Source organism: Orcinus orca, chromosome 13 (genome assembly GCF_937001465.1).
Source record: "Orcinus orca chromosome 13, mOrcOrc1.1, whole genome shotgun sequence".
Lineage (NCBI taxonomy): Eukaryota > Metazoa > Chordata > Mammalia > Artiodactyla > Delphinidae > Orcinus > Orcinus orca.
This window is the reverse complement of record NC_064571.1, coordinates 8,398,715-8,420,789: the sequence shown is the minus strand read 5'-3', so window position 1 is coordinate 8,420,789 and position 22,075 is coordinate 8,398,715. Positions and strand designations below refer to the sequence as shown.

General features: G+C 42.3%; 1 protein-coding gene, 1 non-coding gene and 1 pseudogene across 2 annotated transcripts in view; 1 reads left to right on the top strand and 2 right to left on the bottom strand.

Moving 5' to 3' along the window:
• Positions 1–22,075, top strand: part of VWA3B (von Willebrand factor A domain containing 3B) — a 214,155-nt gene that overhangs the window by 46,917 nt on the left and 145,163 nt on the right. The gene's annotated exons all lie outside the window — the stretch shown is intronic.
• LOC105748400 (protein mago nashi homolog 2-like) lies at positions 106–11,472 on the bottom strand (annotated as a pseudogene).
• Positions 11,013–11,135, bottom strand: LOC117195847 (small nucleolar RNA SNORA71). Its single transcript, XR_004475722.1, has one exon. It is a non-coding gene; the product is annotated as a small nucleolar RNA SNORA71 (small nucleolar RNA).

The window sequence follows — 22,075 nt, the reverse complement described above, 5'->3', positions numbered from 1 at the left end:
CACATGAGGGATGGACCTGCCTCTTGTGAGGGCCAAGGCCACACAGGAACCTCTATGGAGGCTGAATGAACTTCCCCTTTCATTCAAAGGATGTGATCAGAGAGTTTAACAGGCGTAGAGAACGAGGTCAGGAAATAAGTGAGAAATAGTACTGTGATTCGGGAAACCAGCACTAGAAGGTTCCTCAGGAAGCAGGAGATGGGGGTTTCTTCGGGGAGCTGATGAAATTGACAAGTGCCAACGACACTGAGTAAACGCCGCCGAGAAGAGCAGGGACGGCAGCTCCTGTGGGACCGTGACATGATGCAGCGCGGGGGTGGTTAGAAGTCTGAGAAAGCCCACCCCCACCTCCACCTTCCTGCTCGTTTTTACTAATCAACAGAAGGATTTCTAGCTTCAAACAAGGCAGGAATTACTCTTTGGGGGTTGTTTGGGGCTGGGGGAGAAGCTGCAGGATACACGTGCTTGCAAGTTTCCTCTGTTTACATAACAGTGTTGCAAAGGCTCCTGGGAGAAGGGCCCTGGGACTGGGTAGGAGGCATTTGCAATCCCGGGCTAGGGGGTCAGGTGGAGACCCAGGCAGGGGGCTGAATCACAGAGTGTGTCCTAGACACACACTTTGTGGATTCAGATTCTTAGTGCCCCAAAGCAGAGATGGGGAGAGGTTCCCGTCGAGCTCGTCAGGGCCGCTGCCTTAGGTAACTTACAGCTTTGCTCTGATGGTGAGGTGGACATTTCCAGGGAATTTGAGAAAATGTCAATTGATAAGCAAGATTGATGCTAATCTAAGAAAAAAAGTAATTTAGGATGTATGCCATGCCTTTGAAAGTAATTTACAAGATTAAGCCTAGTGGGCAATGAATCAATGAAGTTAAAGAATGTGAGATGTCACCAGCTCCCCAAGGTGTGCCAATGACCATAAATGGGGTTTCATTTGGGCCTGTGTGTTCCTTGGCAACTTAGTTATAGAGGGAAGCATGTCTGGCTGCATAGCTTACATTTTCAACAACCACCGTCTTTCCAACCCCTGTGAAGCATACGAATCAGATTACAGATAAAAACATTTTTCTTAGAATGAAATGCTCAGAGCGTGGCCTGCCATTCTAATGCCATTTCAGTGATCACATGTTCTGAATTTGGGAAGAGTGTCCCAGATCCTAAATATGTGATCTTGTCTCCTCAATCCATCAGGATGTCCCAGGAATGCCAACATTTCAGAGCCTACCTCTCCCACTCAAAAACTGGCCAGAAATCCTTGAGACGATTCTTGTTTGCAAAATGTGTGGTTTTCAACCTCACTCGGGCTCAGAGGCAGTTCTCCAATCTTTCCCTGATCAGTTTCCCCTCCCTGCTTCTCCATCATTTGTCTCAAGCATTTATCAGTATGAGTTTCCTCAGGCCCTCTCTAGTTTGGGAAGGGAGGGTGTCTCCTCGGGAGATAATTTTGCCTTCTGTTGTGTAGAAAAAACAGACCATCAAGTGAGGGGCTAGAGAAGCATTGCTCAGAGAAGTGAACTGGCAACTGAAAGAAATGTCCTGCTGTTTCTGACTTTGAGGTTTCTAGATAGTTGGCTTTTTAGCCTGTGAGTTACCATCACCCCATGTACCACATCAATGCAAAAAACCTCTGTAGTCAAAATAATAGTTTTAAAAATTGTTGTGAAATGTACATAACATAAAATTTACCATTGTAACCATTTCTAAGTGTTAAGTATATTCCCTAAATTCAGTAGTGAGGTGTCAAGTACATTCACCTTGTTGTGCAACCCACTCTCCAGAACTCTCTCCATTTCGGAAAATTGAAACTCTGTACCCATTAAACAACTTCCCATTTGTCCCTCCCCACAACCCTCAGCACTTAACATCCTACTTTCTGTCTCTGAATCTGACCGCTCTAGATGCCCCATATAAGTGGAGTCATACAATACGTGTCATTTTGTGACTGGCTTACTTTATTTAGCATAATGTTCTCAAGGTTCATCCATGTCATAGCATGAGTCAGAATTTCCTTCCTTTTAAGGGCTGAATAATATTCTGGTGTGTGTGTGTGTGTGTGTGTGTGTGTGTGTGTGTGTGTGTGTGTGTAGGGTGCAATATCTCATACTATCTCATGACATGATCCCAACCATCCACATCTTCTGAATCAAATCTCTCTGTTTCTAGAAAGGAATGGCTTCTCACCTGCACGAGGGCGGGGCTGGAGCAGTGGCTTTGCACCGGGATCCCAGGACGTTGGCAGCACTTGGCTGGGTGGGTCATAATCTCAGGCTCCCAGGAGTTGAGTTCATGAACCTGGGCACTGAGTAGACTTCTCCCCTTTCCCTTCCAGGGATGACTTTCTGCCTTAGAAATTCTGCTTTCTTCCGGCGCAGGCTCCATCCCGTGTAGGAATGCTCCATCAGCCTCGGATGGATTCCCCTCACTGGGGGGAGCAGGATCTGTGATTTAGATGTAAGAAGGGTGGGGGATCTAATATGGCAGGTGATGCTGACCTGAAGCTGCAGCTCTACACTCTTCCTCCTCGTGGCCATCCTTCCCCTTGGCTTTCCGCCCAGAGTTGGGTGGGTCCCTGCTCATGTTCATATTCACGGGGCATACAGCAGGGGGGTGGCTGCTCTGCTGTGTAGCCAGCACCTTCCATGTAGGTGTCCTTGCCTCTTTCTCTGTTTAACTGCTCTCTTTGACTATTTACTGGGGAGGGGAAAGGGTGCCAACAGAGCCTAGATTGCTATGGGACCAGAGTGATGATGCTACCTTCTGGAGCTCCTCTGAGCCACCCAGTCCCCTGAAGTTTGGCTTTCCTTCCCCGTTAATGAGTGTGGGTTCTCGTTACAGTCTCTGTGTACTGTGAAATATTCATCTCACTTATAAGCAAAATAAAAGAGGCATGTTGACTTTCCCCGAACTCCAGGCATTTTTCCTTGGGAAAGATTTCTCTCCAGGACTGAGCAACACTTTCCCCATTCTTGCCCTGGGTCTGGGCTCTCCCTCCCCCACAGTCTCCTAGCAGTCACTGACCGCCGGTTAAGGAGTAGGCCTGATGGGCAGGTAGCGGGGGTCTCCTTGTCTTGACACCTGGCTTGTAGAGATCTGTGGACAGTGCTCCTGCCTATCTTCCTAAAGTCCTTAAACATGGTGTTACTGAATGCAAGTTCATGTGCCTGATCCATAGTGAGGCCAAACAGTACTGAAATGTCCGAGTCTGGAGCAGAGAAAGGTTTACTGCAGGGACACACAAGGAGATGGGTGGCTTGTGCCCCAAAAACCCCAAACTCCTTGAAGGGTTTCAGCAAAGCACTTTTAAAGGCCAGGTGAGGGAGGGGTGTGGTTAGTTGTTGCAGACTTCTTGGTGTTGGATTCCTTTGCCCTTGCAGCTGTCCACATAGGTCAGGTCAAGATGTTCCTGTAAACCTCCAACAAGGCAAATGTTATTCTCTGTTCTGCAACCTTTTATCTCTGTGTGAACGGACTCTTAAAGGTCAGAGCCCTGAGAGTAGGCTATCCTGTATACTTCAGGCTACAGGCAACATTCTCTTACAAAAGGTGCAGAGCCAGCATGATTAAGCACAAGCAACAAAGCACAAAGGGTTACAGTAAAAGGAACAGATCTAACATGGAGTCAGATTTGTTCTTCCTGTTACAGTGTCAGCCAGGGCTTGGCTGCAGTGATGGTCTTCATCTGTCCTGTCTAGTAGAGCTATGGCTACTGCTGCTGCTGAAATAGTCCTTCTTTCCTCAGAGTCTGAAATAGTGTCCTGAAAATCATCTTCTACACCCCTCTATTTCTGGGTCTTCTCAGGGAGTCAGGGAAACTCATCGTTTAAGCAAACTCCAACAAGTGGCCTTTTTGCTGATTACTTTGTGTCTGATCAGGACTTAAACGTATTCCGTGATATTCTTGGAAACTCGGTTTCATCCCAGGCCACTGGTGTTCCCCAAGTCAGCAGTGACTTCTGAGAGGCCACACCCCTTAGCACTCCAGTTCCTCCTGGGTTACAGCCGTCCACTGGAGATGAACTGGCTCCGGTGTAATGGTTTGTGGGGGGACACTGCCCACTGCCCCTGACAGGCTCAAGTGAGGCCCCCTAAGTGGCAGATAGGAGTGTCTGGTCACAAAAACAAGTCCAGCCAGACACTTTCTTTGATTTCTAGAATTCAGTTTAATTTTTGATTCCAGTGCCCTTCTATCCCAGTGGATTGGGGGGAAATTAACCCATCATTCCCAGGGACTCCTCCTGAGCTTTTCCCACAGCTTGGAGATCCTAGGCAGTGCTAAGGCATCGGGAGGGGTCTCTAGTAATTAGACATCTCTTCCTGCAAACCGCCCTATAAATACCCATTGTCCCCGTCTCACGGCCACTCCAGGTTGAGCAGTTCTCTGCTGCTCCCGTGCTGGCTTCAGATGTGGGAGTCGTTTGCAGACTCTGCCCCACCCCCGTTCACCCTGCGCCTTGCTCCCAAGGTGCTGCAAAGACACGGAGCCAGTTCCCACCCTCTCCTGGGATGCTCTCCTCCTCTCCCCCAAGCCAAGGAGAATGTCCTTCTAATCTGGGATGACTCCTCTCTACCTCCTGCTTCTTAAAGCTGCCTGCTCTGTAAACCCCAGCGCCTCTCCTCAGGGGTTAGGCTTAAAAGGAAAAAGCCAGAATGTCTTGCAGCCTATTTCATCTTTCTGCTCTGCCTTCTTTGGGGCAAGGAGAGAATGGCTGCTTGAATGTGGAGGGAGTGGGTAGGGAAGAGAAAGTAGAGGGAGAACAGATTATCATCAAAAATATGATCCAACGACACGCATAAATGCGACCTTTTTATAAGAGTGAAACCCTAACCCCAGGATGGGTTTTCTGTGGAGGTAGATAATATAACTAGTTACTTTGTTTTTTGATTTTATAAAATGACACTTCAGGAATCAGTGCTGGAGAATGGAAAATGGAGAGTTCGTGCGTTGTTAAGTTGGTGCCACATGTAGCTTTGGAGCTGCTCTGTTAAATATGGGAGCCGCTGACCACATGTGGCTGCTGAGCACGGAAATGTGAGTCCGATTTGAGATGTGCTGTAAGTAAAAAATACACCCTGGATTTCAAAGACTGAGTGAGGAAAACATGTAAATTATGACATGAATAGTTTTTAATATAGATTATATGTCACAATGATAATAGGAACATATGGGTTACGTCAAGTATATTAATAAAATTAAGTTTTTTCTAAGATTTGGCTACTAGAAAATTGGAAATTATACTTGTGGTTCACCTACCATTGAATTAGTATTGGATAGCGCTGCTCTAGAGCCATGCTAGCTGCCCCGTCGATTACGTAGCTGTGTAACTTTGGGAAAGTCATTTAACCTTTCTGCTTCCTTTCCTCATCTATAAAATGGGAAAAATAGATTGTTATTATTATATTATATTATGCTATATTATATTATATTAGTTGTGTTAAATGATGAGGAGGCAGAGAGGAATAAGGCTCTGTCCTATGTTCAATGAACGCAAATGCGGTAAAATCAAGAGCCTGGGCTTTGGAGTCAGGCCTGGGTTTGGATTTGTCACTTAGCTGTGTGATCGTGGTTGAGGTACTTAACTAATCTGAGCTTTAGCTTTCTTAGTTATGAATGGGGATGATGATGTTTACCTTATGGGTTGTTAGGAATATATATATATATATATATATATATATATATATATATGCGTGTGTGTATATATGTGTATATGTGTGTATACACTGTATGAAACACACACACACACACACACACACACACACACAGTGTTTTATGTAGTACCTGGCTCATGGTTAGCCAGTCAATAATTATAACTGCTGTTACTGCCATGACCATCATCATCCTGTGCGTTACCCTACTGTTATTACTACTAGGTAAGCAACTTAAAGACTAAGTTCTTCTCCCGTTGCGGAGCAACAGGCTCCAGACACGCAGGCTCAGTGGCCATGGCTCACGGGCGCAGCTGCTCCGCGGCATGTGGGATCTTCCTGGACCGGGACACGAACCCATGTCCCCTGCATCGGCAGGCGGACTCTCAACCACTGCGCCACCAGGGAGGCCCTTAAAGACTAAGTTTTTTTTATCACCTTTACTTTTCTTCTGTCATCCCAATTCCCATGTTTGTTTTAGTTTTAATATTTCTGCTATTAAGTACATTCTGTTCTCACTTGTAGTCCATCTCCTTTGGTTTCCCCAGCCACCTCTTGGTTGGCTAAAATTTATCTTCTAATAGTTTCCTCAAGGAGGGAATCAGAGGAACAATATTCCCAGGGTTTCCAAATGTTCTTTTCTCCGTTTTTATACTTAAAGGACAGCTTGGCTGGATAGAACGCCCTTGGCTCACTTTTTGTTTGTCTCGTGTGTGTTATGGGTGGTGCTGCAGTGTCTTCTCATAGTGTGTGCTGCCGAGAAGAAATCCAAGGCCAACTTGATTTTTTTCTTTTGTAAGTGACTTTATCTTTTTGCCTGGTTGCTCAGAGGTTTCTTTTATTCCACCAGCTTTATTGAGATAAAATTGACATATAGTATTGAGAAAATTTAAGGTGTACAATGTAATACACATATATATTGTGAAATGATTATCACAGTAAGCTTAGTTAATGCATCCATCACCTCACATAATTACGTTTTTTTGCGTGTGGTGAGAACATGCAATTAGAAACCTTCAAGTGTGTAATACTGTATTGTTAAATATAGTCACCACACTGTACATTAGATCCCCAGGACTTATTCATCTAATAACTGAAAGTTTGGACCCTTTGACCAATTTCTCCCCATTTCTCTCAGCCCCAGCCCCTGGCAACCACCATTCTACTCTCTCTTTCTATGAGTTTGGCTTTTTTTGTTTCCGCATATAACTGAGGTCACACAGTGTTTGTCTTTCTCTATCTGACTTATTTCACTTAGCATAATGCCCTCAAGGTCCATCCATGTTGTTGCAAATGACAGGATTTCCTTCTTTCTCATGGATGAGTAATATTGCGTTGATATATTTCAAATTTTTGTACCCATAAAAAATATATAAAATCACATTTTCTTTATCCATTCATCTGTCAGTGGATGCTTCGGTTACTTCCATGTCTTGAATATTGTAAATAATGCTGGAATGAACATGGGAGTATAGATATCTCTTCAAAATAGTAATTTCATTTCCTTTGGGTATATACCCAGAAGTGGGATTGCTGGATCATATGGTAGTTCTATTTTCAATTTTTCTGAGGAACCTCCATCCTGTTTTCCATAGTGGCTTCACCAATTCACATTTCGCACCAACAGGGCACAAAGGTTCCCTTTTCTCTACCTCCACACCAACACTGTTGTCTCTTGTCTTTTTGATAATAGCCATTCTAACAGGTGTGTGGGGATATCTTTTGCATTTCCCTGGTAATTAGTGATGTTGAGTGCCTTCCCATGTATCTGTTGGCCATTTGTATATCTTTTCTGGAAAAATATCTATTCAAATCCTTTGTCCATTTTAATTGGATTGTTTGTATTTTGCTATTAAGTTGTATGAGTTCCTTATATATTTTGCATATTAACTTCCTCTAAGATAAATGGTTTGTAAATATTTACTTCCATTCTGTAAGTTGACTTTTGTTTTGCTTATTGTTTCTTTTGCTGTGCAGAAGATTTTTAGTTTGATGTAGCCCCACTTGTTTATTTTTGCTTTTGTTGCTTGCTCTATTGGTGTCATATCCAAAATAATTGTTGCCAAAACCAGTATCAAGGAGCTTTTCCCCTATGTTTTCCTCTAGTATTTTACAGTTTCAAGTCTTATGTTTAAGTCTTTAATCTGTTTCAAGTTAATTTGGTGAGTGGTATAATATAGGGGTCCAATTTCATTCTTCCGCATGTGCATATTCAGTTTTTCCAACACCATTTATTGAAGAGACTATAATTTTTCTGTTGAGGATTCTTGGCTCCCTTGTCAGGTATTAGCTGACTGTATATGCATGGGTTTATTTCTGGGTTCTTTATTCAGTTCCATTGGTCTGTGTGTCACTTTTATGCCAGTACCATATTGTTTTGATTACTATTGTGTTGTAATAGAGCTTGAAATCAGGAATCATGATGCCTCCAGCTTTGTTCTTATTTCCCAGGATTGCTTTGGGTATTCAGGGTCTTATGTGGTTCCATATGAATTTTAGGATTGTTTTTTCTATTTCTGTGAAAAATGCCTTTGGAATTTTTAAAAATTAATTAATTCATTAATTTATTTAATTTTTGGCTGCGTTGGGTCTTCGTTGCTACTCACGGGCTTTCTCTCGTTGCAGCAAGCGGGGGCTACTCTTCATTGCAGTGCATGGGCTTCTCATTGCGGTGGCTTCTCTTGTTGGGAGCACAGGCTCTAGGTGCGCAGGCTTCAGTAGCTGTGACATGCGGGCTCAGTAGTTGTGGCTCGCGGGCTCTAGAGCGCAGGTTCAGTAGTTGTGGCGCACAGGCTTAGTTGCTCCACGGCATGTGGGATTTTCCCGGACCAGGGCTCGAACCCCTGTCCCCTGCATTGGCAGGCAGATTCTTAACCACTGTGCCACCAGGGAAGCCCCCTTTGGAATTTTAATAGGAATTGCCTTGAATCTATAGATGGCTTTCGGTAATATAGATATTTTAACAATGTTAATTATTCTAATTCACATACAAGAGATATTTTTCCATTTATTTGTGTCTTCATCAATTTATTTTTATCAATGTCTTATAATTTGTCAGTGTACAGATCTTTCAACATCTTGGTTAAATTTATTCCTAAGTATTTTATTATTTTTGATGCTATTATAAGTGGGATTGTTTTCTTTATATCTTTTTCAGATAATTTGCTGTTAGTATGTAGAAACACAACTGATTTTTGCCTGTTGATTTTGTATCCTGCAACTTTACTGAATTTGTTTATTAGTTCTAATAGGTTTTTTGGTGGAGTTTTTAAGATCATATCATCTGCAGACAGAGACTATTTTACTTCTGCCTGTCTGATTTGGATGTATTTATTTATTTTTCTTGCCTGATTGCTCTTGCTGGGACTTCCAGTACTATGCTGAATGGGAGTAGTGAGAGTGGAAACTCTTTTCTTGTTCCTGATCTTAGTGGGAAAGCTTTCAACCTTTCACCACTGAGTATGTTAGCTGTGAGTTTGTCATATATGGTTTTTATTATGTTGAGGTATATTCCTTCTGTACCCAATTTCTTGAGAGTTCACTTCATGTTCATTTATCATGAAAGAATGTTGAATTTTGTGAAATGCTTTTTCTACATCTATTGAGAGAATCATGATTTGGTGTATCACATTTATTAATTTGTGTATGTTGAACAGTCTTTGCATCCCAGGCATAAATCCTACTTGATCATAGTGTATGAACCTTTTAATGTGATGTTGAATTTGGTTTGCTAGTATTTTGTTGAGAATTTTTGCATACACATTCATTAGTGATATTAGTCTATAGTAAACTTTTCTTGTAGTGTCATTATTTGGCTTTGGTATAAGGCTAGTGCTGGCCTCATAAAATGAGCTTGGAAGTGCTCCCTCTTTTTCAGTTTTTTGGAAGGGCTTGAGGAGGATTGGTATTAATTCTTAATCTGTTCAGATTTTCTTTTTTTTTTTTTTTTTTTACAATTTCGATTGGTTTAATCTTGAAATGTAATCCAGTGGGACTAAAAACTAAACATTTCACGTCCTGTACCAAATGTGAAATACTCGAAGGCCTTCAGGATCCTTTGACTGATTAACATCAATAAGAGAACCTGTTTTTGATGTGGTAAAAGAAATGTGTTCATCTCCAATTACAATTTCAAGCTCCTGCCGGCCAGCCCTGTCAGAGGGAGGCCACAAAGCATCATCTTCTTTTGTAATTTACTGTCATCAATAATTCTCTTCAGTTCTTCCATTACACTCTTGTGTACATAAGCCTCCCTTCTGATCATGACATCATTTTTATAATTGCTGTTGTTGGCATATCTAAGTTTTCCATCCGGCCAAAACTCAAACTCCAGAAACTCGTGTCCAAACTTGCCCTTGTGCCCTACATAGTAGTGTAGGTAGAAATCACTGGCTATAGCCATCCTTGTCCCCAAAACGCCCGCCGAAGGACCAGCTGACGTGCCTCCAGGCACCTGGCCCAGATTTTCTTTTTCTTCATGATTCAGTGTTGGTAGTTTCTATATTTCTAGGAATTTATCCATTCTTTTAGGTTATCCAATTTGTTGGCATGTGATTATTTATAATAGTCTCTTATGATCCTTTGTATTTCTATTGTGTCATATTTAGATTTCATTTCTAATTTTATTTGAGTCTTTGCTCCTTTTTTGGGGGTGGGTGGGTCCATATGGTTTATTGAATGGATGGATGGAGAGAAAATGATGATGAGGAGCAGCTGCCAACTCAAGAAAAAGTCTCTTGGTTATTGAAGTCATCCAGGCACAGCGGAGGGACCAGGGTCAGCCTTCCCTGGCCCTCCAAGGGCACTGCTGTCAGGACTCAGAGCCAGCTAAAGGGGATGCCAAGCCCCCAGTCCCAGTGCTTTGCCCCTGATCTCTCATGCTGAGTGAACAGTTCTCCTGTGATGCTCTGAGCAGGCAGCAGGGAGCTCTTCACATGGAGACCTCACTGTCCATTCTCTGCCCCACTGGTGTCCATGAACAATAGGAATCTTGGGGAGAAATACCAGCAATCCCAGATCCCACGTCACCCCAAGGTCACTGACTCATGGGACTTCCTCAACAATCTCCAGATCTAAGGCTGACCTGTTATCTGGGAGCCAGGCATGCCTCTTGGGGGCACCATGTTGCATCTGTGGAGTCTACTAAGCAAAGGCACTGTCACAGGGTTTCTACCTCCCACCGAACCAACCTGAACTCGTTCCAGTGTGAGATCCAAATATAGATGTGTTGACTGGTTTCTGCCAAGAGACTCCTTAACTTCAAAGACAAAGTGAACCCCTGCAATCTGGGTGCTAGCCTGGTCACCATATCACGGAGGGGGGCAGCAAAGGCCTGAGCTCTGAAGGGAGTGGCAGGAGAAAAAACATAGTGTGTAAAAGATCCAGGGTTTGGAAGGGACAACTGGGCCCTTCAAACATGGAAAAATGTCTTTCAGTAACTCCTCTCCCTGTACTATCGATGACCAGGGCACAGGCAACCCATGATCACTGAGTCTTTGCTCTTTTTTCTTAGTCTAGCTAAAGGTTTGTCAATTTTATCTTTTCAGAATACCGTCTTAGTTTTGTTGACCTTTTCTGTTGTTTTCCCTGTCTATATTTCGTTTATTTCTGCTCTGATCTTTGTTACTTCTGCCATCTTTGGACTCATTTAATTCTTTATTTCCTTGAGGTGTAAAGTTAGGTCATTTATCTGTGATCTTTCTTTTTATCTTTTAAATGTAGGTGCTGTTGCTATACACTTCCCTCTTAGAATGGCTTTTGCTGCACTCCATAAGTTTTGATATTTTTTTGTTCTGTGTTTCCATTTCTATTTGTTTCAAGATATTTTTTGATTTCTTTTTTGATGTCTTCTTTGACTCATTTGTTCAGGAGTGTGTTGTTTAATTTCCACACATTTGTGAATTTTCCATTTTCCTCTTTTGATTAATTTCTAGTTTCATACTATTATGGTTGGAAAAGATACTTGGTATGATTTCAGTTTCCTTACATTTGCTACAGCATATTTTGTGACTTAATATATGATCTATCCTGGAGAATGTTTCAGATGCAATTGAGAAAAATGTGTATTCTGGTGCTGTTGGTGGTATGTTCTGTATGTGTCTCAGGTCCATTTGGTCTAAGGAATAGTTCAAGTACAGTGTTTCCTTATTTACTTTCTGTCTGGGTGATGTAACCATTGTTGAATGTGGGGTATTGAAGTTCCCTACTATTATTACATTGTTATCTATTTCTCCCTTCAGTTCTATTAATATTTGCTTTAAATATTTAGGTGCTTCAATGTTGGGTGCATATATACCTACAATTGTTATATCCTCTTAATGACTTGGTCTCTTTATCACTTGGTCCCTTTTTACATAGCGACCTTCTTTGTCTCTTGTGACCAGTTTTGATTGAAAGGCTATTTTATCTGATATAAGTATAGCCACTTCTGCTCTCCTTTGGTTACCATTTGCATGGAACATCTTTTTTCATCCCTTCACTTTCAACCTATGTGTGTCCTTAAAGCTAAAGTGAGTCTCCTATAGGCAGCATGTTGTTGGATGTTTCTTTTATCCATTCAGCCACTTTGTGTCTTTTGATTGGAGAATTTAGTCCATTTACATTTAATGTAATTATTGATAGATAAAGACTTACTATTACTATTATGTTATTTTATGACTTTTTTAGTTATTTTGTTCCTTTCTTCCTCTCTTACCGTCTTCCTTTGTGATTTATTTTTTGTAATGGTATGCTTTAATTCCTTTATTTTTTGTGTAACTACTAAAGGTCTTGTTGTATTTTTTGTATATGTGTGGCCACCACAAGGCTTACATAAAACATCTTGTAAGATATAACGTCTATTTTAAGCTGATAACAACTTACTTTCAGTTGCATACAAAACCACTACTCTTTTACTCTCTCCTCCCCACATTTTATGCTATTGATCTTTTTATCTTGTGCATCCATTAACAAATTATTGTAGCTTATATACTGTATATAATTATAGCTTATACATATTGTAGCTTATTTATTATTGTAGCTTATTATAGTTGTTTTTAATATTATTGTTTAACTTCTGTGCTAGAGATAAAAGTGATTTACACACCATGATTACAGCATTTGGGTATTCTGAATTGAACTATATAATTACCTTTACCAGTGAGTTTTATACTTTTATGTATTTTTAAGTTGTTACTTAGCATCCTTTCATTTCAACTCCCTTTAGCATTTCTGTAAGGTAGATGTAGTGATGATGAACTTCCTTAGCTTTTGTTTGTCTGTGAAATTCTTTATCTCTCCTTCATTTCTGAAGGAGAGTTTTGCTGGGTATAGTTTTCTTGGTTGGCAGTTTTTTGCTTTTAGCACTTTGAGTATTTCATATCAGCTCATTCCCTCATGGCCTGCAGACTTTCTGCAGAGAAATCTGCTGATAGCCTTATGGGGGTTCCCTTGTTCATGATAAGTCATTTTTCTCTTGCTGCTTTCAAAATTTTCTCTTCATCTTTGACTTTTTACATTTTGATGATAGTGTGTCTCAGAGTGATCTTCTTTGGGTTGGTCTTGCTTGGGGTCCTTGGGATTCTTTGAGATTCTTCTATTTAGATGTCCATATCTCTTTCTAGATTTGGGAAATTTTCAGCTATTATTTCGTTAAATAATCTTTCTGCCCCTTTCTGTCTTTTCCTTCTGGGACTCCTATGTTGTGACTATTCATTTGCTTGAAGGTGTCCCATAATACATATAGGTTTTCTTCACTCTTTTTCATTCTTTTTCCTTTTTGTTCTTATAATCAGCTAATTTCAAATCATCTGTCTTCAAGTTTTCTGATTCTGCTTCATGATCAAGTCTATTGTTGAGGCTCTCTAAAGAATTTTTCAGTTCTGACATTGTATTCTTCAGGTTCAGGATTTCTGTTTTGGTTCTTTTTTATAGTTTCTGTTTCTTTATTAAACTCATTTTGTTCATGCATTGTTTTCCTGATTTTGTTTAGTTATCTGTGTTCTTGCATTTCACCGAGTTTCTTTTTTTTTTTTTTGTGCGGTATGCGGGCCTCTCACTGTTGTGGCCTCTCCCGTTGCAGAGCACAGGCTCCGGGTGCGCAGGCTCAGCAGCCATGGCTCACGGGCCTAGCCACTCCACAGCATGTGGGATCTTCCCAGACTGGGGCACGAACCCACGTCCCCTGCATCGGCAGGCGGACTCTCAACCACTGCGCCACCAGGGAAGCCCTCACTGAGTTTCTTTAAGATGATTATTTTGAATTCTTTTTCAAGTAATCTGTAGGTCTCCATTTCTTTGGGGTCAGTTCCTGGATCTTTATTAATTCCTTTGATGGTGTCATCTTTGCCTGATTCTTAATGATTCATGTAGCCTTACATTGGTATCTGTACATTTGAAGAAGCATACACTTCTTCCAGTCTTTACAGACTGGTTTCCATAGGTAAAAACCTTCTCCTGTCTGTTCCCTGGGCTGATGGACTACCTCTGAAATCTCAGTTGTGCTGGGTTAGACCCAGTTATATGGCTGTTGCTGGGTCTGTAGTGGGATCTTAAGTTGGCAGGCTTGTTATCAGGGGCTGGATCCTGTCTCGTCTCTGGGTGAACGGGACTGCCTCCAGTACCTTGTTCAGTAGGGTGTTCTGGGATAAGGATCCTCTTCGGGTTCCACAGTTGGGTCCTTAGACAGCAAGTCTATTACTAGGTGTGCAGGGGGCATGGCTCCCACTAGATCCCTGGGAGGACTGATGCCTGGTCACTGGATGGGCCCCTAGGTGGGCAGGACTGGCCCTGGACCATGGCTGAGAGGGGCTGGAATGGGGCCCCAGGGTTGTTTGAGATTCTATAGCCATGTTTGAGGTCTGCAGACCTGGCCCTGGAGGCACAGATGTGTATGTCTCCCACCAGGTCCCTGGGCAGGTTGGGCTCAGTGGTGTGGACTGAGGCTGGGAGGACCTGGAACTGAGTATATGTCCTTTTCAGAGTCTCTTGGAGCACAGACAGTAGTGTGTACTACTGGGTCCTTTGCTGGCAGGTCTGCTGGTGGACTGAAGCTGTGTTGAGGTTGGAGCCCAGTACAGGGTCCTTCTGGGGGTTCAGACTGGAGAGTCTCCCACTGGGGCCCTGGACCCTAAGGACTGCTGGCAGATGGAGGCTGTGAGGGGTTTAGAGGCAAGTATGGGGCCCTTTCTGGATCTCTGGGGGTATAGACAGGTATTTCTCCTGCAGGATCCCTGTGCTAGCAAGACTGTGGACAATGGCTGGGATGGGCTGGAGCCCAATTACAGGGCCTCTTCAGAATCCACAGTCTGACTGAGTTTGGGGGCTTACCTCCAGGGGCTCCCAGACTGTGGCCAAGAGGGGCTGGACCTGGTTCACGGGCCAATTTAGGGTCCACAGCTGGGACCGAGGGCTGTATGTCTATCACCTGATGCTCGGGTGAGCATAGCTCCTCCTGGGTCCTTCGGCATGTGGTGCTGGAGACAGGACCAAGCCAAACAGGGCTGTAGTCAAGTTCTCAGGGGCACAAAGCTGTTTCTGTTTCTGTAGCGGGGAGCATGGTTGGTAAGTCAGCAGCATGGGGCAGACCTGCCTTCTCAAAACACCTCTCCTTGGTCTTGGACTTCGCAGTCTCCTACCTGGATCCCAAAGCTCCTATGAAGACACTTTCAAAGCTCCTGTGAAGGCACTTGTGTCCGTGGGTGGATGCCAACTTATTGTTGTTGAGGCAGGGATATGATCAAGGGATATCTTGTTCAGCGTTTTGCTCCAAAGGATTCTTTTCTTTATCTTTAAATCCACTGAGTCCTAGGATATGTCTCAGCGCTGACTGCTGTGGTTGACATTCCCTGGTATGTAGTGTGCCCTTTAATATGAACATCTAAGACTTCTATTTCAGGCAAGTTTCCTTGAATTATACTTTAAAATACTTCTTCTGCCCTGTTGTTTTATTTATTACTATTTTTAAATTTAACAAACACTTGGACATTGCTTGGAATATGCCAGGCACTGTTCCAGCCTCATATCAAATTTTAACCCAGTTAAACTTCCCAACAGCCCTATGGAGTAGGTACTAACATTATCCTCATTTTAGTGACGGGGAAACCAAGAAAGAAAGTGGTTAAGAAACTTGTCCAAATTCACATTCACTTCATTGACATGAAGTCAAATACTTCAGTTTCTTAACCGTTGTGCCAGGCTGGTTTTCTTCTCTCTTGGTGACTCACTTTGTGTATAAAGTACGATAGCTCTCCTTTGACTGTCTCCTATTATTTTCTCTCTGATGTTTTAGAATACTTTATTTCTGCTTGTGTTCACCTTGTCTAGTTTCTTATAGTGAGTTCCAGCGTATATTTTCTTTCTTGATTTCCCACCATTTTCATCTTAATTTCTGTGATTTTTTTTCTTCTTTCCTGACTTTTTCATATTTCATCTCTTCCTGTTATCTTGCCATCACATTCTTGAGTTTTTGCATGTCTGCTTTGTTTTCTTCCTTCAAGGAGATGATGGCTTCATATATATTTTTAAATTCATGGTGAAATGTTGGATCATAATTTTCATGTATTCCCTGATAACGTTTTTAGTGAGTGTTATTCATCTCTTGGTAATTTTGCTGCTCTTTCCCTCATTTTTTTCTTATGTTGTTCTTTGGATGCTGTGTGCTGGCTTCCCCTTTACTATTCACCACTGAAAGAACACAAGATAGGTATCTGCTGGTGGTTCATATGGGAGATGGTGTGGGGAAGGGGCTATGCTTCATGGCTAAACGCACTCTTCTTTGCTGTTGCTGAGAGTGGTTCCTGCAAATAAGTTTTCTCTGGGTGATAGTTTGTGATGCTCTCCCTCTTGCCTTTCTGAACCAAGTTGGCAGACCCCAACAGGTAAATGGACAAAAGAAGTTAAATACAAAAATGTTCAATTTCACTACTGTTCACTACTAATTGACATTAATTTCTTTATCAAAGCAAATTCAGCTGGAAACGGTGAGATATTATTTTCATGCTAATTCAGGTTCAGTGAAATGGATATTCCATATACACTGCTGATGTGACTTAGATTGTCTTAAAACTTTTTTTGGAAAGTAATTCAGTGTGAGACATGACCCCAAAATGTTTAATCATGTTGATCCAGTATTTTCACTACCAGAAATCTATCTCCCCCAGAAGTCTAAAGTACAGAAAGAAATACACCACCAGAAAAGATATTCACACCATTCACTTATTAATCTTTCTTTCTCCACTGATGTATGTGGATTCCTTTGCAATATATCAATATTACATTCCTGTATGTGATGGGCTTGCCCTGGGCCATCTACTCTGCTTCATTGCCCTGTCGCACTCTACTCTTTTTTTTTTTTTTTTTGCGGTACTCGGGTCTCTCACCGCTGTGGCCTCTCCCATTGCGGAGCACAGGCTCCGGACGCGCGGGCTCAGCGGCCATGGCTCACGGGCCCAGCCGCTCCGCGGCATGTGGGATCCTCCCGGGCCGGGGTACGAACCTGTGTCCCCTGCATTGGCAGGCAGACTCTCAATCACTGCGCCACCAGAGAAGCCCCGCACTCTACTCTTGATTGGTAATGACCTTTTGACATTCAATTTGTTTTTCTCTCTGCCCTGTATATTTACTGTAGATGTGAAAAATGGATTTGATGTTATCCGAATAAACCTTCATTTTGTGTATTGCTGGACTGAGTATTCTAAGTGGTGAGCACGTATATTCTCAGTTTCTGTGCTGTCTTATTCAACACACACTTTTTCAACACACACACATGGGAGCACATGTATTCTTGGTTTCTGTGCTGTCTTATTCAATACATGCTTTTTCTCATACTATACACTGGCTTTTAAAGCTTTTCATTTTTTGCCCCCAATATATTTTCCTTTCTTCCTTTCTCTTTTTTCTTTTCTCCACTCCTCCCCTACCCTGTTTATTAGTATAGATTTGGGTAGGTCTAGTGATATAATTAGAAAGCAAATAAAAGATTGAGTTGTGAGGAGACATTCAAGATGGCAGAGGAGTGAGACCTGGATATCGCCTTCTTCCCCACAAATACATCAGAAATACATCAACATGTGGAACAACTCCTACAGAACACCTGCTGAATGCTGGCAGAAGACCCCAGACCTCCCAAAAGGCAAGAAACTCCCCACGTACCTGGGTAGGGCAAAAGAAAAAACAGCGACAAAGAATAGGGACGGGACCTGCAGCAGTGGGACGGAGCTGGGAAGGAGGAAAAGTTTCCACATACTAGGAAGGCCCTTCATGGGCAGAGACTGTGGGTGGCGGAGTGGGGGAAGCTTCAGAGCCATGGAGGAGAGCGCAGCAACAGGGGTGCAGAGGGCAAAGCGGAGAGATTCCTGCGCAGAGGATTGGTGCCGACCAGCACTCACCAGCCTGAGAGGCTCGTCTGCTCACCCGCTGGGGCGGGTGGGGGCTGGGAGCTGAGGCTCGGGCTTTGGAGGTCGGATCCCAGGGATACGACTGGGGTTGGCTGCATGAACACAGCCTGAAGGGGACTCGTGTGCCACGCCTAGCCGCGAGGGAGTCCGGGAAAAGGTCTGGAGCTGCCGAAGAAGCAAGAGACCATTGTTTCGGGTGCGCGAGGAGAGGGGATTCAGAGCACAGCCTGAATGAGCTCCAGAGACGAGCACATGCCGCGGCTATCAGCTCGGGCACCAGAGACAGGCATGAGATGCTAAGGCTGCTGCTGCCACCACCAAGAAGCCTGTGTGCGAGCACAGGTCACTGTCCACACCTCCCCTCCCGGGAGCCTGTGCAGCCCGCCACTGCCAGGGTCACGGGATCCAGGGACAGTTTCCTGGGAGAACACACGGTGTGCCTCAGGCTGGTGCAACGTCATGCCAGCCTCTGCCGCAGCAGGCTGGCCCTGCATTCCATACCACTCCCTCCCCCAGGCCTGAGTGAGCCAGAGCCCCCCGAATCAGCTGTTCCTTTAACCCCATCCTGTCTGAGTGGAGAACAGACGCCCTCAGGTGACCTACACACAGAGGCGGTGCCAAATCCAAAGCTGAACACCAGGAGTTGTGCGAACAAAGAAGAGAAAGGGAAATTTCACCCAGCAGCCTCAGGAGCAGTGGATTAAATCTCAACAGTCAACCTGATGTACCCTGCATCTGTGGAATACCTGAATAGACAATGAATCATCACAAACTGAGGCGGTGGACTTTGGGAGCAAGATATCACAAAGAAAGAAAACTACAGGCCAATATCACTGATGAACATAGATGTAAAAATCCTCAACAAAATACTAGCAAACAGAATCCAACAGCACATTAAAAGGATCATACACCATGATCAAGTGGGGTTTATCCCAGGAATGCAAGGATTCTTCAGTATATGCAAATCAATCAGTGAGATACACCATATTAACAAATTGAAGGAGAAAAACCATATGATCACCTCAATAGATGCAGAAAAATCTTTTGACAAAATTCAACACCCATTTATGATAAAAACCCTCCAGAAAATAGGCATAGAGGGAACTTACCTCAACATAATAAAGGCCATATATGACAAACCCCCAGCCAATATCGTTCTCATGGTGAAGAACTGAAACCATTTCCACTAAGATCAGGAGCAAGACAAGGTTGCCCACTCTCACCACTATTGTTCAACATAGTTTTGGAAGTTTTAGCCACAGCAATCAGACAAGAAAAAGAAAGAAAAGGAATCCAAATCGGAAAAGAAGAAGTAAAGCTGTCACTGTTTGCAGATGACATGATACTATACATAGAGAATCCTAAAGATGCTACCAGAAAATTACTAGAGCTAATTAATGAATTTGGTAAAGTAGCAGGATACAAAATTAATGCACAGAAATCTCTTGCATTCCTGTACACCAATGATGAAAAATGTGAAGGAAAAATTAAGGAAACCCTCCCATTTACCATTGCAACAAAAAGAATAAAATACCTAGGAATAAACCTACCTCTGGCGACAAAAGACCTGTATACAGAAAACTATAAGACACTGATGAAAGAAATTAAAGATGATACAAACAAATGGAGAGATATACCATGTTCTTGGATTGGAAGATTGAATATTGTGAAAATGACTCTACTACCCAAAGCAGTGTACAGATTCAATGCAGTCCCTATCAAACTACCAATGGCATTTTTCACAGAATTAGAAAAAAAATTTCACAATTTGTATGGAAACACCGAGTAGCCAAAGCAATCTTGAGAAAGAAAAACAGAGCTGGAGGAATCAGGCTCCCTGACTTCAGACTATACTACAAAGCTACAGTAATCAAGACAGTATGGTACAAGCACAAAAACAGAAATATAGATCAATGGAACAGGTTAGAAAGCTCAGAGAAAAACCCACACAGATATGGTCACCTTACCTTTGATAAGGGAGGCAAGACTATACAATAGAGAAAAGACAGACTCTTCAATAAGTGGTGCTGGGAAAACTGGACAGCTACATGTAAAAGAATGAAATCAGAACACCCCCTAATACCATACACAAAAATAAACTCCAGATGGATTAAAGACCTAAATGTAAGGCCAGACACTATAAAAGTCTTAGAGGAAAACCTAGGCAGAACACTCTAGGACATAAATCACAGCAAGATTCTTTTGACCCACCTTGCAGAGAAATGGAAATAAAAACAAAAATAAACAAATGGGACCTAATGAAACAAAGGCTTTCGCACAGCAAAGGAAACCATAAACAAGACGAAAAGACAACCCTCAGAATGGGAGAAAATATTTGCAAATGAAGCAACTGACAAAGGACTAATCTTCAAAATTTACAAGCAGCTCATGCAGCTCAATATCAAAAAATCCCAACCCAATCCAAAAATTGACAGAAGACCTAAATAAACATTTCTCCAAAGAAGATATACAGACTGCCAACAAACACATGAAAGAATGTTCAGCATCACTAATCATTAGAGAAATGAAAATCAGAACTACAGTGAGGTATCAACTCACACCAGTCAGAATGGCCATCATCAAAAAATCTACAAACAATAAATGCTGGAGAGGGTGTGGAGAAAAGGGAACCCTCTTACACTGTTGGTGGGAATGTAAATTGATACAGCCACTATGGAGAACAGTATGGAGGTTCCTTAAGAAACTAAAAATAGAACTACCATACAACCCAGCAGTCCCACTACTGGGCATATACCCTGAGAAAGCCATAATTCAAAGAGTCATGTACCACAATGTTCACTGCAGCTCTGTATACAATATCCAGGACGTGGAAGCAACCTAAGTGTCCATCGACAAATGAATGGATAAAGAAGATGTGGCAATATATACAACGGAATATTACTCAGCCATAAAGAGAAATGAATTTGAGTTATTTGTAATGAGGTGGATGGACCTAGAGTCTGTCATACAGAGTGAAGTAAGTCAGAAGGAGAAAAACAAATACCATATGCTAACACATATATATGGAATCTAAAAAGAAAAAAATGGTTATGAAGTACCTAGGGGCAGGATAGGAATAATGACGCAGATGTAGAGAATGGAGAATGGACTTGAGGACATGGTATGGGGGAAGGGTAAGCTGGGACGAAGTGAGAGAGTAGCACTGACATATATATACGCTACCAAATGTAAAATAGGTAGCTAGTGGGAAGCAGCTGCATAGCACAGGGAGATCAGCTCGGTACTTTGTGACCACCTAGAGGGGTGGGATAGGGAGGGTGGGAGGGAGATGCAAGAGGGAGGACATATGGGGATATATGTATATGTATAGCTGATTTGCTTTGTTATAAAGCAGAAACTAACGCACCATTGTAAAGCAATTATACTCTAATAAAGATACTTAAAAAAAATTATTGAGTTGTATCAGCAGTTTGCTTACTGCAGCTTTCCTTGCCAATCTATTAAAAAGCCTTTAAAAATTTGGACCAATTATATTGCATTTGTGTCCATTATCAATTCAAGATTTAAAAGGCTATAATTATTCTCTAAGGTTTCCGAAGTCCTTTGGACTACTCCAACTCAGATTAGTGGAGACTGGATAGATTAGATAAATGCATAGCTACAAGTTCTTATTTCACTTAATTTTGATGTGTGATACTTGTTGATAAATAGCTATTTGTAGGAATCTGCATTTCTTGTAATGGGTTTGATAAATGAATTGTAATAGTATCTACAAATAAGTTAATTATGTGTGAATTTTAACGAACTTTTAGGCCTCGTGTTTTGGGGCAAATCCGTACATCATCCTTTTCCCCTGAGATAGCAAAAAGTAGTTGTAGGCTGAGAACAATGTTGTCTTGTTTCTTGCTTCCTTGCAAAGACAGCACTAGATACATCGTGTACAATCATTTCTTTATTCTGTGCCTGCTTTGGATTCTTATATGTACTTGGAAGAATTTCCCCCCCAGATTGAATTTTTTCCTGTCTGCTCATTTTCCCAGGACTGCTCTTTTTGGGCGATAGAAAGCTTTTCCAGTGTTTTGACACAGGCAATATGT